Source organism: Strix uralensis, chromosome 7, assembly GCF_047716275.1.
Source record: "Strix uralensis isolate ZFMK-TIS-50842 chromosome 7, bStrUra1, whole genome shotgun sequence".
Lineage (NCBI taxonomy): Eukaryota > Metazoa > Chordata > Aves > Strigiformes > Strigidae > Strix > Strix uralensis.
This window is the reverse complement of record NC_133978.1, coordinates 29,477,587-29,495,900: the sequence shown is the minus strand read 5'-3', so window position 1 is coordinate 29,495,900 and position 18,314 is coordinate 29,477,587.

Below are 18,314 nucleotides of genomic sequence, written 5' to 3'. Positions count from 1 at the left end.
AGGGTAAAGCAATCCTATTCTCAGTGCTGCTAATAAAAGAAATCCCATTAAACACAAAATTTAATAATAAAAAAGTCACATAGGTAAAAACACAGCAAAAATTGGCTGGGGGAGAAGCCTGCTGTAGGAAATTTGAAGCAATCCAGGTTGCTTATCCTGCCAACATAAAGATACAAGAGAAAAATGATGAACTAATTCACCTGATTAACAGTTGTATCACTATAAATCAATGATGAACAATTGAAATGGAGAGATAGACTCCTCATTAAAATAACATAAATGAGGAGGAAAAGATTTTTTTAGAATTATGACTAGATAGCACAAGCTTATTCCATTTCCCAATCAAGTAAGGAACAGAAAAGAACTCTGAGAAGAGAGTTTGGAGAAACAGTTCTCAGAATAAGACAAGCGAAAAGTTCCTTTCTGCTCTATATGAGAACCCCAAGAACCAAACATTGACTATTTTTTTAACGTTGACTCTTTTTTTTAACAAGTCTTTTCAAAATCTACAAGTTGATTATGTGCACAGCTGGTCCATCTTGGGTGTCAGTTGTAAAGTGAATACACAGGGATGAATAAAATTATTATAACGACATCTGCTGCTGAAGCACAAGCACCTCTTAAAAGATTAGCAGGGCCAAATTGCTGGAAGAGGTTGAACCTCACTTTCATTGTATCCATTGAACACTGCATGTAGTCTGTAAATACCACCAAAGCCCGTGCTCCTATGATCTACGTAGTGCCTTACTTGAATTAACTGAGTAACTACTTAGACCATAACTGACACCCTATCTTTAAGGGGAAAGTTTAGTCATGTGTGTAACATTTCCACTAAGTCCTCCCTGTCTCCCAGCTTCCCACCATTTCCAGCAATACTGCTCACAAAAGTAAACAGCTGTCTGGTGCATTACTCCAAGGGTAGAAGAGTCAATCTAGCAGTCCTGTGAGGGCCCCTCTGGAGCAAGGCAGCCGGCGCAGCACAGTTAAAAGACTGCTCTGGCAGAGAAGGGGCCTCCCAATTAATCAGTGTTGAGAGCTAGCCTGTTTATTATCTCTCAAGTTACAGTAGTGCTGCAACGTGTTCTCCTTTTAGCAAAATGAGCTGAATTCTAGTGCTTAATTCAAAGTAAACTAGTAAAAGCATACAGACATACCTGCTCCCACATACATCTCCTGGGACAACAGCCAGGGTCGACTTTCATGTCATCCCAGCAAGCAGAGGCTCTCAGGAATTCAGTTTAATTTATTGTAACGGCTCTGCAGCAAATACATTGCAGCAATGCATTGTATCGAGCAAAGGCCGCTACAGTAAACCCCAATATCTCCACTCTAAGTGCACAGTCCAGTACCAATATATCTGGAGAAGAAAATTCCCTCGTTCTGAAAGTAGTATCCTCATACAAATCTTACTCTGGGTAGTACAGGTTAATGGTATTAACTCACCCACCCATATGCCCTCTGACATGCTCATTACAATTTGGAAATCCCTTAGGGAGTGCCTGGCCACCTGTCCCTCCCACCCACCCTATTGCTTTTGAATTCACTCATCATTTTCAAACCATTTTCATGAAACGGAGGCTTCAGAGTTACGAACTCCCTCAAAAAGACTTTCAGTACAAGTAATAGGACAGAGGAGAGATCCCCAAATTAATGTCTCCTCCTGGGAAGTGTTTTTATTAGAAATCAGAAAATTCAGCCCTTTCTCACCCTGGCCCAAATGGAAAAGGCCAAAAGAAAGAGTCACAGCCACACTGGGAAGCAGTCTTCATACCTTCTGCTGCTCCTGGTACAAGTTCTTGAAAGTTAAGACACTTTCTGTGAGAGTGATTTCAAAGGTGCAACTTCAGCCCTGGATTTGGGTACACAGAGGAATCAGCACACACAGAAACACACATGGGCTTCTCACGACAGGCTACCTGGTTTTTTGAGTCTGGAAGACAGGTGGGCAGATATCACTCCACTATTGTTTCCAAGGGCTTTGCAGGCATGAATTTACAGGCTGGGTTTTTTTCAAAACATCATCCTCCAATCAGAGTGGTTTCTGAGAGAGGTCAGGCTGACAATTTGTATAGCGGTTACAGTGAAAAGCTGCACATAATGGAGACAAAAGAGAAAGATGCACTAACTCAGAGTAGTTTTAGTTCTACATGTTTAAAAACAGCGAGGCAACATCTTGCATCAAAAGCTTTCTGTGGCTGGCAGCTGGTGCCAGCTCTGCCATTGACATCTTAAGTGTTTGGGGGCAATAACTTCTCCTTTGTGAACCTCCCTTTTCCCTATCTGTAAGATGGAAAACAAGAACCAAAGCTAGTTATTGACAGAAACCGTGCAAGTTCCCAGTTATTAGCCCATCAGTCAAGGACTTGAGAGATCAAGTTTCACCTCCCTCCTGTAACATGGGCTTCTTGTAAACTGGTCACACAGGCCCCCATTCATAGTACCTCCTCTGGCACCAAAAAATTCTCAGAGTTCTACTGTGGTGTCTAAAATTGAAAGAATGATAAATGAGAAGCTACAGTAGGGCTTAATTTAGGTATTGTGCCCATCTCTTTCCACTGACTGGTATCTAGGAGTTTTCCAAGCTAATCCCTCTGCCTTATTGCAAGATGCTGATGACTTGAGCATATTAATGATTGAAACTATCAGGAGTACAGAGAGAAATTACTCTGTGAGAAACATAAAATTCATTAAGATCCCACAGTATTTGTTAATGTTCCGTATGTAATTTATTACAATAATCCTCAGTTCTCAACTAATGCTTTCTTTATAAAGGGTTAGTTAATATGATTATCTCTGAAATGAAGATGGGTAAAACTATGGCATAGACAGGAGGCAAAAGGTTAGGGAACAGAAGTCAGATTTTATGTGGTATCTTTGCTCTGGGCTTTAACCACTAGCAAACCATAGCCAAGCCATGGACAGCGCAAGCCTATTATGAACTTGAATATAGTGTGTTACGGGTGGCTACACACACCTCTGGAGAATGTCCTATTGACCTGCTGGAGAAAAAGATAATGTTTTAATAATCGCTTAATTAAAACAAATTGCTTATGAACTGTTTATAAATGGAAACTTAAAGTGTGACTAAAAATAATTGAAAGAAAATATATTTCTGTCCAATTTTAAAGCAGAGACATCTGTAATAAAAGTGCTACCAGCTAGCAAAATATAAAATTTAAAATCCAAAGATGATTCTCTCTTCTATTAAAGTTGGAAGGAATTTATGGTATTTTATTGGCACAGAACTTTATTGGTTTAATATCTGTTAAACTGCCTGGGAATTTTATGTAAAATAGATCAAACAAAAAATCCAGCAGATGATTTCTACAGACTTCTAGAAGTCGCACAGGGTGACTCATTTGCAAAATGCTGTCTATCCATTGATCACAGATGAACAACAATAACCAGTCTAAAACTGATCCTCCATGAATGGCTGTTTTCAAACTATTTGGGGTGTTTCTCCTAAGCACAACAGAAAGAGTTATGAATCTCAGAGAGCAGAAAGAGTTAATTCATGTTGGTAAAAATATTCCAAGATCCCCAGAAAATCAAAGCAATTAAGCCCACCAGGCCATGTATAAAATCAGCTCTGTGGCTTTGCTGCGTGTGCAGTAAGTAGCAAAACAGAGGCCCAGAAAGCCAGGTTTTTAACTGAAGAGCGTTTTACCCAAGTCTGTTTTACTTGGCATTGTGAAGGACTAAGAGCAAGCAGAATCTCAGCTGCACGAACAACCCTGAACTGAAGGATGTTGAAGCCTTCAACTAACAGAGAAATTTTAACCACCCTGAAGCCATGGAAAGAGTTCACCAGAGCAGTGTCTGAGGAACACTTCCACTAGACCTACAGCAGGCTCCAGAACAAAGACCTTCATTTCTATAGCATAAGTTGCCTGATTCTGTAGGTGAAGCATCAGCACAGCCCACTGCAGTCAAAGGCAAACCAGATGAGGTGGTTTATTGCCTGAATTAAAACTCTTTTGCTGGGGACGAGACATGCAGAAATTTGACCAGTACCCTTTATCATTTATTAACTTCACTCAGTCTCATGACCTATTTCTATCATTCCAGATAGAACATACAGCCAGATGTAGCCTCCCCATCAATCAGTGCCAAACAAGTGGGAAAAATATTAGTCCTCTGTATCTGCACCTCTTTTTTATCACAGATCTACTGAGCTAGAGGAAATACCACGCTACAAATACACAACATATTCATCAAAATTCCCACCTTTATTGTGGGGTTTTAGCACTGCTGTTAAGGAAGAAGAAAATCCTTGTTGAAAAATTTATACTGAAAGAATTTAGCATTGGAGGAAAATAGCCATGTCAGCTCACAACAACAGAAAGCCTATTCAGAATGGGAAAATTTCTTGCATTGTACCCTCTCTTCACTCCAGAACTACCTGATTTAACAGTTTCCGAAAGCAGCAGGGAATTTTCTGCTTTAAATTGCTTTCCATGTGCTCCTGTGGATCACTCCTACACATGCTCAGCTGAGCAAAGGTGAAACTTGTCCCAAGGGAAGGTAGCTCTAGCTTTGAAATAGGGCAATTATGCTGCAGAGTGAATGAACAGTCGCCTTTAGCAGAAGATTGAGTGAAGCTTCCCAAGAGCACCTGAGTCATTGTGTTATACTAGGTCTGCCAGTTAAAGAGGGTACAGTTTTGTTTTTAGAACATGACTTGCTCTGGTGAAGCAGTTCATGGGCTTCTGTATGAATTTGCCATGTTCTGGACATTCACCAGGCTAGAAGTGCCCTCAGATGACAAAGAGGGCTGGATCCTCACAAATCAGATAGACCCAGTGACTCTCAAAAAGTTACAGCAGTTTAGGATATGGCCCTTGTAAAATGCCTGAGGCCACTTTAATCCTGCACACAGACCGGAGTCCTGCTACAAGCACCCGGGCAGCGGCAGGTATGGGATTTTAGACCTTCTACTTTAAACTGATTGCAGTTGGCATTCAAATCCACAAGGGAACCCTCTTGAGTGGTAGGATGTGCAGAACAAAAGAAACCCAGCCAAGCAGTTCTGCTACTATCAGGTGGACAGCTGGGGCAAGTATCTACCTCACACACTGAACACCCTCATTTCACAGTGCTGTCTTTCAGTAGTCATAAGGGGACCACCCTTTCAACGAACAGAGGGGGAAGGTAAGGAGTTTAATACATCTCAATAAATTTATTCCTTTCCTGAGCAAGCTGTCAGAAACCAATCAGCACTCAGCAACATCTCTAACTGTATAATTTAATCTCAGGGCTCCTTCACAGCTAATATGAAAACAGAACTCTACCCTGTGTTCTGCTGGGGACCACATACTATTCAGCGCATTGTGACAAAAAGCAGGGGCACAGTAAAAATGGATGAGACAAAGTATGTTCTGAGTGGGAAGAAAAAGAATATTTTTGATATGCTACCTAAACAAAACCTTAGAAATGAATTAATTTTCTGCATGCCAAGGTCCAAATATGGTTATATTTGAGCTTCTCTGTCACACTGCTCTCTTGTTTTGATCTATAGGCACTCACATCACTTTGCAGAAGACTGGTTTGGTAGCTTGCTTCCATTTGGGTGGAATGAGGGAACCATGAAACATCCATTTGTTTAGTGAGAGTGAAAGACAGGGAAGTTATGACAGAGAAACTAGACTGACTGTATATCCACCCATGGGAGGCTCTACAAGTGAGTACATATGCCAAAAGAAAGAGGGAGCTCTGGGGCAGACTGCTGAGGGAAAGGCTTGCATACAGTCACTGTAGATGAATGCAATTATATCAGGGAAGTGCTTCATCCCACCAGCATTTTTTTCACCTAACCTAAACAATCTTTAAGACCTCAAATACTGACTAAACACTGAGCAAATCAGGAACTAGTAGTCCAGGTATAGACCAACCTGAAATAAGTAAACATCTCACAAAATCTACAGGACCCAAATTGGACTAGATAAGTTCCCTCAACACCTGTATTTTTGTCCAGTATTTAACAAAGGCCTACTAAATTTAAAAATTAATTTTTTCCCCCCTCTTCCAAGGAAAATGTTTAAATTACTGATCATAATGTCTCTGTCAAGAAAACAGATATTTCATTTCTGATGAGCATCAGCCTAGTTTATTTTTAAAAATTAGAGCAGAAGGGCAGGTAAAACAATGTACAATAAATGGAAGCTACCCAGCAGGTCACCAAGACTGAGATTTTCAAAGATGCCTACGAAGAGATATTTAAATTCTACTCAAGTTTGGCACTTTAACCTTGAGGCAAAATTTGCTTAGCGAGTCACATGGAGTTTAACTACACAAGGCCATCCCTACTGAGTTATGCCAAGCTGACAAGCATCAGCATGGTTTCTTACTGACAGCAATATCACAGCCCTCATATTGCTAAGAGCTATATTAGGTTATGCTTTACTCTGATAGCCTGCCATTTCAGAACAGAAACATCCAGGTTCCGTTTTCTCCACTAACATGAGCTTCCAAGTGAGCAACCTATACAGCAAGGTAACAGGGAAAAGTGAGTGACCAACATTTGTTACAGCTTCTTTAAATGTTTTGCCCATTCCAGTTTGAAACCATATTAATCCCATAAAACATCAAGCTCCAGGCAATGAAAATGAAACAAGAGGAGCCCAGAAAGCTCCTCTGGAATCTGGCAGAAAAACTGGCAAATCACAGCCCAACATTACAAAAGAAAACAGAGGCACAAAGTGATAGTATGACAGAGTCAATATGGCAGTGCAATCAATAAGTCAGCAAGCAGGCCAGACCACAGCCCTTGTGCTCTGATCAAGCAGTATCTCTGGCTCGCAGTTGGCAGAGTGGGAAAAACACAGCAGCACGCAGCACAAATGTTTGATTATCCTTCTTAAAATGTTCAGTTCAAACTCCAGCCTTGTTCCATACAGACACATTTCAGGGACACATCTTCCCATTACCAGGAGCAAAGGAAACAGAGCTTTGAAGGTGACCAAAAATAAATTGCCTGTTAGAGAGGGAGAGATCATTACATCTTTTCAAAAAACCAAGACATTAGGGGCTTTGTTTCACTTCATTTGATGTCTGGTATTTGATGTCAATATTTCAGAAAAAAAACCCAACTAAAGTTGGGGTTGGTTTTTTTTTTTCTCTAGATAATTCATTGTTTTCCTTGCAGCTAGTGCCTTATAAGGGTCTCATCAATTACAGGAAACAAAGTATGTTTCTGTTGCCATAAATACTTTGTAAAGATGGGAAGGTTGGGGTGCTTTGTAGAAGCTGTAAGTACTCAGTGAAAAAAAGACCTAGGGATCTCTATACCAAAACTGTCTTAAACAGCATGTGTTTCATGTGCATTGTCCAACCCTTTAAATGTCAAAAACCCCACACTGTTTTGTTAAAAAGAGAAACATGCCATGCGCTACTAATTGAGTAAATCAATAAAAGGAGAAGGCCATGAAGGGAATGAAATGTTTTTGACACATACAAGCAGTTGTTTTCAACGTGCATAAGAGGAAAAAAACCTGCTTGCCCTTTATACTCTAATTAAGACAACCTCAGGAACACAGGGTGAAAGACCTTTCCTCTGCATCCTCCTCAACATTCTGCTCTTAACTCCCTGCTGTCTGACCATTAGTAGCGGTCAAAAGCCTGTGAACACAAAACAAGTCACTGCAGTCTCTCAGAAGGGATTCAACCACCAGATGAGTTCCCACCAAGCTCCAGAGTCAGCCTCAGAAATTCATGAAGAGAAGTACTGTGATGGATTTTTGCCATAACAGGGGCTTTTTATAAAGTGTATTTATAGGATCCAATCACATAAGCTATCTGAAGGCTTGGTAATTTTTTCATTTACAAATTTCTACATTTTCCTGGAGATTTTAAAGCCTCCTTTATCTCCAGAAAAGCCTTCCAAGGAGATTCTTACAAGACTTTTTGCAGCCAAAGGACTAACAAAGGCAGCAATTTAGGCAGAAAACTTTCTCCAGAACCTTTCTCTGGGCTGACAAGCACCCATGAAATAGCCTAAGACAACTTGCTTTGAAAACACTGTAAGGAGCTCCATGGAAGCACGGCTTTCAAAGCCACTGAGACTTGCTCTTTTCCAGAGCTTTTCTTGTAATGCAAATCTCACTCTGCTGCAATGCAAAAATGAGCAATCTCCTCTGGCAGCTGGAGCTTTGGGCCTCTGTTGAGTAGGTCTTCATGCAGTGCTTTTTTGTCCTGTTTGTGCCCCTCTGGAGGTTGGGCAGTGAAGGGCCATCCCTGTGAACCGCTCTGTTAGCAAACAGCAAAGTGCATGTATGATGCATTATGTGATTTGCAACTAGTTTCTCAGTCCCCAGTAGAACCATTTGCAAATATTCGTATTCCCTAAGCATGGCACTGGTTTAGATTAATCCAGTACTTTGGAGGTCTCAGCCTGCTTTCCTCATGCCACCTACTTTTTAATGGCACTGATGAGAAGCCATTTCAGTCATCCAAGGACTTTCATCCTCACCTGTGATCTTTTGCTTACTGCCAGCTCCAAGATCCCCAGGCTGGAATTAAAAGGGAAAGTAGTCTTAAAGCAAATTACAGCAACCATAGGCTGAGCTCAGCTAAGGCTTGCCTGACTGTCCCTACATCCAGACAGATAAGGGAATGAGGAACAAAATAATAATATGGATTTTCTTCCATTCAGAAAATGAGATTAAGAGACCTGAAGCCTGTGGAGTGGTGTGTGACCAAATCAACAAGATATACTATGGAAACCAGGGGAGCTAGCTGTGGCAAAAAGCTAGAGTGAGATAAGCCCAAGATGAAACCTTCTCTTCCTCTTACCTTTCATAATATAGGGTCTATAGGAGGCCAGATGTTTAGACCCCAGTCCTGCTCTCACTTCTGATTTAAGTATTGATCTATGAAAACCTGTAGAGCATTACCTACAAAAGAAGAGACTGCCCCCATCAATTTCTGGATTCCTGTTGTTGGCATCTCTGTACATATAATACTCATTACTGCCGTAACACTTGTCTACAAGCTGTTTGCACTCCCATTCAGAGCGCCTGTGGCTGTCAAGTATTCTTGAATCTGTTCAGGAGGGACATCATCCTCTTGCAATTATTTACACCTTCCCCTAAATCAAACTGAAGCACTTCCTTTTAAGGGCATTACTCAATACAAGGAGGTAACACCAAAACTTCCACATCCTCCTCTCTTTTCTGCCCAAGCAATCCTATTGCTTGCTACAATTCAGCTAGAGTATGACACTGTAGCTGAAGGCAAGAAAGTTTGTTATTGTCCTGAATGAAATCTGATCCTGAAGAAAGTAGAACTGACAGAGCTTATTTTGTGGTAATTTTCTGTCCACCGTTTTGAAGGAGGAGGGTAATCTACCAACATATATAATCTCTTTGCTTCAAGACAATTGCATAGGAAGCAGCATGGAACATTTGTTAATGTGGTCAAGATCTGAACCCAAACCTCACTTTTCCAGCCAAAGATCCAAGACACAAAGGGCAATTTCAATTCTCCACATAGTAGGAGATTATAGCCAGAAATCTTAAATGACTAGCCAAGCATCACACAGAAAACCAGTGGCAAAAACATTTACGCTTATTCTCACTTCTGCATGACACTGAAGAAGCAGCAATCCTATTGAGCTGATGCAGCTTGCAGTATCCATCAAGCACTTGGTTGTCCTGCTACTTTGTTTATACAATTATTTGGTGTCACGATCTCAGAGTGAAATCCTAAAAGGCACCTTCAACTTTTAATACAGCCCCAACTTCACTTTTAACTCCTGAACTTTTCATGACTGTGAGCAACATTAGAAAATCTCACTCCATGATCTTAGAAGCTTTGGACTGACAGTGTTGGCCTGGAAGACCTTAAAGCAAGGGTAAATAAAACTGTGTGGTTTTCTTAAACAGAACTTTTCTAAGCATGAAGTCTTCCCTCTCTCTGCATATATATTTCAGAACTGTGCAAAGCTCTTCTCGATAAGAAGAGAACTCAGGAAGGGAATCAACAATAGTCTTCCAGTATAGTTAAAACTACTAGAAAGACAGTAGTAGCTGACAGAAAAGATCAAACTGTCATGAGAAGTACGATGAGTTAACCCAGCTACTCTTTAAATACTTAAACACTTTAATCTCTGCTTGTGTAATTAAAAATTAGCATTTAATGTCTCTTTAGGTCATTCTAAAATTAAGACTTAATAAAATTAAGACAAATTAAAAGTTAGGCATAACTTCAAAAGTGTGAGTAACATGTATCACGTCTTCTGTAGAGGTCAGTTGATTAACATTTCAATGTAACATGTTCCAGCAATGTGCTTCTTAGCACTAACCTTGCCATAATAAGAGTGAGCAAGAAAATCACTGAGAAGATCCAAATATTCCAATCTAAATTTTCACATCCCAGGATACAGTATGAAATGAGAAGTAATCAAGATTACAGAAGACACAGCTAGCAAATGACCTTGTCTAATCAATTTCTATGCCCTCAGAAATGACCCCTTTAATCTAAACCAATCCCAGTAAATCTTAATTTTTCTTAAGGATGTAAAAAAAACCAAAATCACATCCTTCAAATTGTTCAGAAACAGGTCTTCTTCCAAAGCTTTTGGAAGTGAAAAGTTAGATCAGAGCCCTTTAAAGAACTGTCCCTCCTGTAAGACTTCCAACATTTTATACTTCTAATGAAGAGTGGCATCTTGAAATAAGAGCTTTCTTCACAGCTAAGTCAGAATTCAGTGCATTCAGTTCATGACCTTGGAGAAGTCCTTTACTCCACCCTCTTCTTCTTTTATAGAGTAGTTTCATTGGTTCATAAAGACTCAGAGGTTCAACCAATATTGGAAACTTCATATGAAAGTGTGTAAGAGTGAATGAGCCCTCTGTTCATGACAAACATTTCTTCTTATTTTTTCAGTGAGGTTAATTAGAAACTTCCCTTGTACCAATCTGAACTTCCCCATATAAACAGAGACATTTAGCACTGAACAAAAGCCTAAGAAGAATAAAAGACAGCAAATTGTCACTGCAGTGCTGTGGATGCAAAGTGGACAATGCTATTTTGTACCATCCAAGAACACAATCTTTAATTTGTAAAATTATTTCAAGCACTACAGTCTTATTTCTGTTCTCCTTACTCTCTGGGAACCAAATACCTCTTTCTATATTGAATGTTAGCATATAGGGAAAATTAATTTAGCTGCTTTTGAGTAAAACCAAATATTCTCCATGCTAGTCCAGCACAGTTCAAAAAGCTGGAAAAGACTTCACAATAAAGCTTTCTCCTCTTACCTCCTCTCTGGTCCCAGTGAATTCAGCACTTGGATTTCCCCCCTTCCTTTTATTTTATTTGATAATGGCAATGAGAAGTAGGAGGATCCCCAGCTAAAATTTTAAGGAGGTGTATCTTATCAAACACTGCTGTGTGGTGTCTCTGAAGGCCTCCAGAATTTAGGAGCGGCACCCTGAGGATAAGAAATGACTATGAACAATGTTGGGTTTTACATACTAAAGTGTTTCAGGAAGCCTACTGTGAAGAAAATGAGTTTCATTTCCCTTCCTTTTGTGCACTTTAAGGTTCACCACAGATTATATTGTACTTGCAGCCATGTAGGTATGTACTTTGATCGAATAGGATCTCACAAAGTCAGCAGGGTTAAAACCAAAGCAGGGCAGGAATTTTTGAGTCAAAACCTGTATTCCACAAGAAATCATCAATTCAAACTTTTTTTCTTCTCAGGAGAAACTTATCTTGACAAGACTGGGATTTCTGGTCAGTATCTAGACATGGATGTGCATGCAACCCAAGACACATCATAACCTACCAGTGGGGGAATGTGTGGGAAATCTGTGCTGAGGTCTCTTCTGTGTCCATTTCAGACCTAGACCTTTGTCATCTTTGTTGCAGGTAAATACTTCAACTACTGGCCTGTAGAATCACATAGGGATTGCCTAATTCTTCATACAAAGAAAAGAGTCTGAGAAACAGAGACATGGAAACTATGTCCTCACAAGCACATCATATATGGGGGACACTGAAGCCGAGATCCTTGTGGCAACTGAAGCCTTTGACCTAAAGCCCCACAGGCTCTGGTCACACACTCTGCAATGATTTGCAGGGGGGAACTTTCTTGCCTACTCATTACACACACTTCCTTCCACCAGGTTACACTGGTCATTCTGTCACCAGTACATCCAAAAAGTTCTCAAAGCAGAAAGCTTTTGAATTTAAAAAAAAAAAAAAAAAAAAAAAAAGTAGTGGGATGAAGAAACTACCTAATCAACTCCAACCAGAAACTATCCACCAACTTCAATCATAGCTGCTTCTAGCAATACCGGAGATTCTGAAGGTAGTTTAATGGCTTCTAAACCAACTGTTCAGTAGGAGAAATGAATTGCACTGGAGACATTGCCCTTTGATTGAGAGCTAAAAGATCATTAACCCTGATAATCAGAAGAGGAGTGCACTGATTGAAAGAGGTGGGGCATAAGCCTTACACTTCCAAACAGGTTTTTAACCCTCTGAACCACAGCTCTCCCAAATTTCCTCCAGTTTTTGCTTCTTATTTCATAGCCTTGACTCCCAGAGTTAAATGTGTGATGGAGTCACTCACTGTTCAGCTGCTGCCATATTCAGCACCGTCACATTTACATTAGCTCATGTTGGCTGTATTTCTGGGAAAAAAAATAAAGAAAAAAAATCAAAACACAACAGATTCTCAAAAAAATTTTGTAGAAAAAAAATGTATTTTTGGTGGGAATAGTTTTATGCAAACCAGAGACAGAAAAATAAAACCCACTTCATTTTAAAACAATTGCTGGAGCAATCCTTCAGTTTTTTCAAAATCTTCAAATTTTTCTGAAACTTAGCACTTCTCAATTTGCATTTAATGTTTGATTTTTCACTGGCTCTAGTTAGTACACCGATCTGCAAAATGCATCTGTGGGTCCTGAAGGAACTGCTGAAAGAAGTAGTTAAGCCACTATCCATCATATTTAAGAAGTTGTGACAATATGGTGAAGTTCTCACTGACTGGAAAAGGAGCAATATAACTCCCATTTTTGAAAAGAGCAAAAAGAGGGCCCAAGGAACTACAGGCCAGTCAGTCTCACCTCTGTGTCCAGTAAGATCATGGAGTGGATCCTCTTGGAAAATATGCTAGGGCACATGGAAAATAAGGAGGTGACTGGTGACAGCCAGCATGGCTTCCCTACAGGCAAGTCATGCCTGAAAAATTTGGTGGCCTTCTACAACAGGGTTACAGCATTGGTGGATAAAGGAAGGACAACTGACATCATTTACCTGGATTTGTGCAAAACACTAAACACTGTCCCTCACAACATCCTTTGTCTGTAAATTGGAGAGACATGGATATGACAAATGGACCACTTGGTGGATAAGGAATTGACTGAATGGTCACACTCAAAGAGTTGCAGTCAACAGCTCGATGTCCGAGTGGAGAGCAGCGATGAGTGGTGTTCCTCAGAGGTCAGTGTTGGGACCAACATTGTTTAACGTCTTTGTTGGCCACATGGACAGTGGGATTGAGTCAGCAAGTTTGCCAATGACACCAAGCTGTGTGGTGCAGTTGACACACTGGAGGGAAGGGATGTGCCATCACCTTGACAGGCTTGAGAGGTGGGCCTCTGCAAACCTCATGAAGTTCAACAAAGGCAAGTACAAGGTCCTGCACATGGGTTGGGGCAATCCCAAGCACAAATACAGGCTGGGTGATGAGTGGCTTGAGAGCAGCTCTGCAGAGAAGGACTTGCAGGTATTAGTGGAAGGAAAAGTGAATATGAGACAGCAATGTGCGCTCACAGCCCAAGAAGTTAACCGTATCCTGGACTGCATCAAGAGAATTGTGGTCAGCATGTTGAGGGAGGGGATTCTCCCCCTCTACTCCACTCTCTGAGACCCCACTTGGAGTACTGTGTCCTGCTCTGGGGCCCCCAACATAAGAAGAACATAGACCTGCTTGATCAGGTCCAGAGAAGGCCACAAAGATGATCAGGGGGCTGGGGCATCTCCCCTGTGAGGACAGGCTGAGAGAGTTAGGGTTGTTCAGCCTCGAGAAGGCTCCGGCAGTGTTCCAGTACTTAAAGGGGGCTACAGGAGTGATAGGGAGGGACTCTTGATCAGGGAGTGTAGGGACAGGACAAGCCGTAACAGTTTTAAAGTGAAAGAGGGTAGATTTAGGTTAGATATAAGGAAGAAATTCTTTACTGTGAGGGTGGCGAGACACTGAAACAGGTTGCCCAGAGAAGTTGTGGCTGCCCCCTTCCTGGAAGTGTTCAAGGCCAGGTTGGACGGGGCTTTGAGCAACCTGGTCTGGCGGAAGGTGTCCCTGCCCATGGCAGGGGGGTTGGAACTAGATGATCTTTAAGGTCCCTTCCAACCCAAACCATTCTATGATTTTTTTTAAGAGGAAAAGCTTATGCATATGAAATAATTTTTATGTACATACTTATTAAAAGAGCAAATTCTAAAGTCACTTCCAGCATGTTAATGCTATCTCTTCTAGAGCATAAATTAATCTAATGTTAAAAAACATCTTTGCTATTTTATGATCATGAATCACTTTCTATGTGTTCAAACTTTAAAAATACATACATACTTTACTTGAAGTGTTATATTTAGACATAATTGTAAGCTTCAAAATTCAAAAAAGCTGCTTTAGAAAGAAATGGGTGAACTGTTTTGGAAACTATAAGCATCACTACCCACCCTTGTTAGCTGCCATGGTATATGGAATTAGATATTTTCTCAAAAAACATTTGAAGACAACCATTAAAGGTAACAGAAAGAGGCTTCAGCAAAACTTACGCTCTTTCTTGTTCTTGTTAACCGTGGAGTGCCCTTTCCAAACTGTTTTCAGCAGGAGGAGACATCTAAAGGCTGAGTAACATACTGCAAGCAAACACGTAATTCCATTCAACAGCTCATTCCTTGAACACAAAACAATAAGTATGCTTCAGATTATTAGGCACAGAGTTACATTACTAAACCTGCTGAGATTGAGAAATACTCAGGACAATCAATACCTTTCTATCTATATTCTGCAATTTGAAAATTGTTGAGTTGGGGCATTAGTTGAAAGAAAATATGACCTCAGTTCCTTGTGTCTGATTCTATTTGTTTCATTGCCATTTTTGCCAAATCTACAAATGTTCACGTGCCTAGAGGAAAACTGTTTTTAGAGATTCAGTAATTATGAAGATAGGAGAGGCTCATACAGTCATTTAATTGATGACATATCTGAGGTACTGTAAACATCCATGGAACCACTGTTACATCACAGAAAGAGTGAGATTATCTAGCACAGTTTAGACTGCAATGAAATTAAAATTAATTGCATTATTTTTCTTTTGACCCAGTAGTCAAGGACAGTTACCACAGCTCAACTGATATGCAGTTAACTCAGCACAGTAACCTGAATGAGGAACTGTACCTCACAGCCACATCACAAGTGGTGTAAATCAGCACATTGAAGCAATTCTCACATCACCATCACTGCACCAGCACAAGGCAGCTGAAAACCCAATCTCCATCCTGCAGATATGGACTTGATCTCCAGTCCTACAAACATCCCCAGGCTGCTAACCTCCCTGGGCAGAGCAACCACCAGGTAGCTCAGCAGCAGCTTCTGTTTCAGATCCCTCAGACTGTCTGTGTGCAAACACAGCCCACATGAAATAACTGAAGTTGCAACCACCATCCATCTCCCAGCTACATAAATCTCACCAGCGGTTCATAAAACAGCAAATCCTGGGGCCAGCTATGAAATGCTGTCTCCCATTTCAGATGGTCATTGTGCCATTTAACATAAAATAACCAACTTTTCACTAAAATAAGCAAATTACATAGCACTCATCCCTGCAAGAAGAGAGAGAAGCTGAACAGCAACGCTTCACTCCTCTGGTTTTTGCTGCTGGATAATTATTCATTTACAGTTTATCAGCTAATTATACATGTGCCTTGGCATTTGAAGACATAGGGACATACTTTATTTAATGACTAGTAATTACACAGGCCTCCCCTGATCCCTCTGCTCTAACAGGAAGGCTGTTCTGTTTTCATCCTCATGCTGTCAACTCTAGAGGTTAAAGATCCCTGGACAGCCGGTTGTTATCTTGTTGCACACAGAAGGCAAGTTTACACTTCATGCGATGATACAGGTCGCCCTAATAATTCTCTTGTTAATGCTACAAATTATTTCCTTCAGAGCTGAATGCTGTCCTCGGTTTGTTCAGAGCGTGTATTAAAGCAGCTTTTGTTTTCATGTCTAGGTTAAAAATTACCAGGTGTGCAAAAGGCAATATGAAGACCAATTCACTGTTAATTTTCTCCTGGGAACAGGCCAGTACATAGGCCTTGCACTTCAGCTCAACATCTATGCAACCTGCTGCTGCAGTTGTCAAGCCTAGGTATGCAGCCTCATGGGGATGTCCCTGTGAGACAGGGCGAAAGGTTCAAAATACATCAGAGACATACAGATATGGCAAGATGCAAAGAAATCTTCTTAACTTGGCACAGATAGTTGAATAGCACAGCTGGAGGGAATGAGGCTTCAGGCAGGAGTGCTGCTAGAGAGGGGAAATATTGACAACAGTTACAGTTGTGGAGAACAGGTTTTGAATGTGTTGCTATCAGTGTTTGCAAAGGAAACCTCAGCCTTAGGATTATGCTCAGATAATTGAGTACGAGACTTAACTGTGGCCCACTTCATCATGGGAATTCTCAGAAAAGATGAGGTGAATCAGCAAGTGACATGGAGGCAGCACACAAAAATTAAAGTTCTTTAAAATCCCAAACGGACATCATTGTTCTGGAAGTTTTTCAAGCCCTGCCACTCATTCCTCTAATCTAAGGCCACTTTATTTCTGAATGAGGACATTCATGTGAGCTTAGGAGGCTAATTTATTCCATTAGTTGATAGCCTGTACCTCCCTTGAGTTTACTTCTGTAGACAAGCTCTGTCCCAGCTATTTATTACTAAAGAACCTTTAAAGTTTCTGGCCTCCAAACATGAGAAAGAGGTATTTACATATGCCTTTAACAAGTGGGGACTTCAGAGACTGTGATATCTAAATGAAACACTTGCATCTCTAACCCCTGTTCAGAGTTATGCTACTGAACACCTCTGATTTTGGTAATGGATTAACTCTAGAGCAGAGTAGAAACTTGAACATACCACTCTTACCCCAACTGGTAGTCAAACCATTTGCTCATCTGTGATTTGTGCCACCTCAGCCAATCAACCTACATGAATGGCAAATAATCTGCTAAGCTTTTTATGATGGAAACATTTCTTTCTCACTTGAGGCAAACAACCTTTTGGAAACCATCCTAAATCAAGACTTCAGCAGCATCTAATATAATGTCTTAATACTTACAGCTTAAGAACTCAAAGAAAAAAGTGGGTTTCAAAAGTAATGGGATCAAAAATAGATAATGCATCCCAACTCTCTAGTTACTCTGACTTTTGAACCTGTTAAAATTCCTAATCTCAAGCTTTTCTGTGCATCTGTGGTTTTATTTTTTTTTTGTGCCAAATAAATCAAAAGCCAAAACACTTATATAAGCATCCCATTCTGGGTGCCTTATGACTCACAATTAGACAGTAAGAAACCATAGCACATGACCTGTGAAAGAGGATTCTTTCTGAAATTGTCCAAAATGAGCAAAACTCTGAATTAAATGTTATGCTGTTTTAAAGCCACTGTAATAAACAACATTGGAACAATGTGTGTTTATGGCTATACATTGTGATTAAGATTGAAATATGCAACATGTTTAAGTACCTAGAATTATAATTTTGTACTAACCAGGCAAATCTGTCAATTTTGTTATTTGTAACAGAGACTGGAAAAAACTTTGTCCCCCTCACTTTCTGGCAAATGACTTACAAGTTGAAGCAACTCTGGAGGGGAACCACAAAAAAAGGAAATTCAGAATGTAAACCTTCCAGACCTCAGTTCGAACTGTTTTGTGAATCCCTTCCTATCACTAGAAACATTTTGAAAATTATTTGACTCACTGAAAAAATGAAGTACAACACCAACATAGAGCCCTAAGCACGGGGCAACAGGAGGCTTTTAAGCATCTCATTTCTCCCATTTCAATACATTTGCCCTCAATAGTAAGGTGTGCATCATGCCACCCTTTGCCACTGGTCCAGAATAATCACTTATTGTTGCTACCAAAGAAGGGAACGACAGGTGTTTCTTCTCTAGTGGTAAACATTCCAGATGTTGCATGAACACTCTTGGGTCTTATACACATAAATACCTAGCTAATAGGTCCTGTGCTGGTGGACAGCACTAATGGATATGTCAAATAGTGCA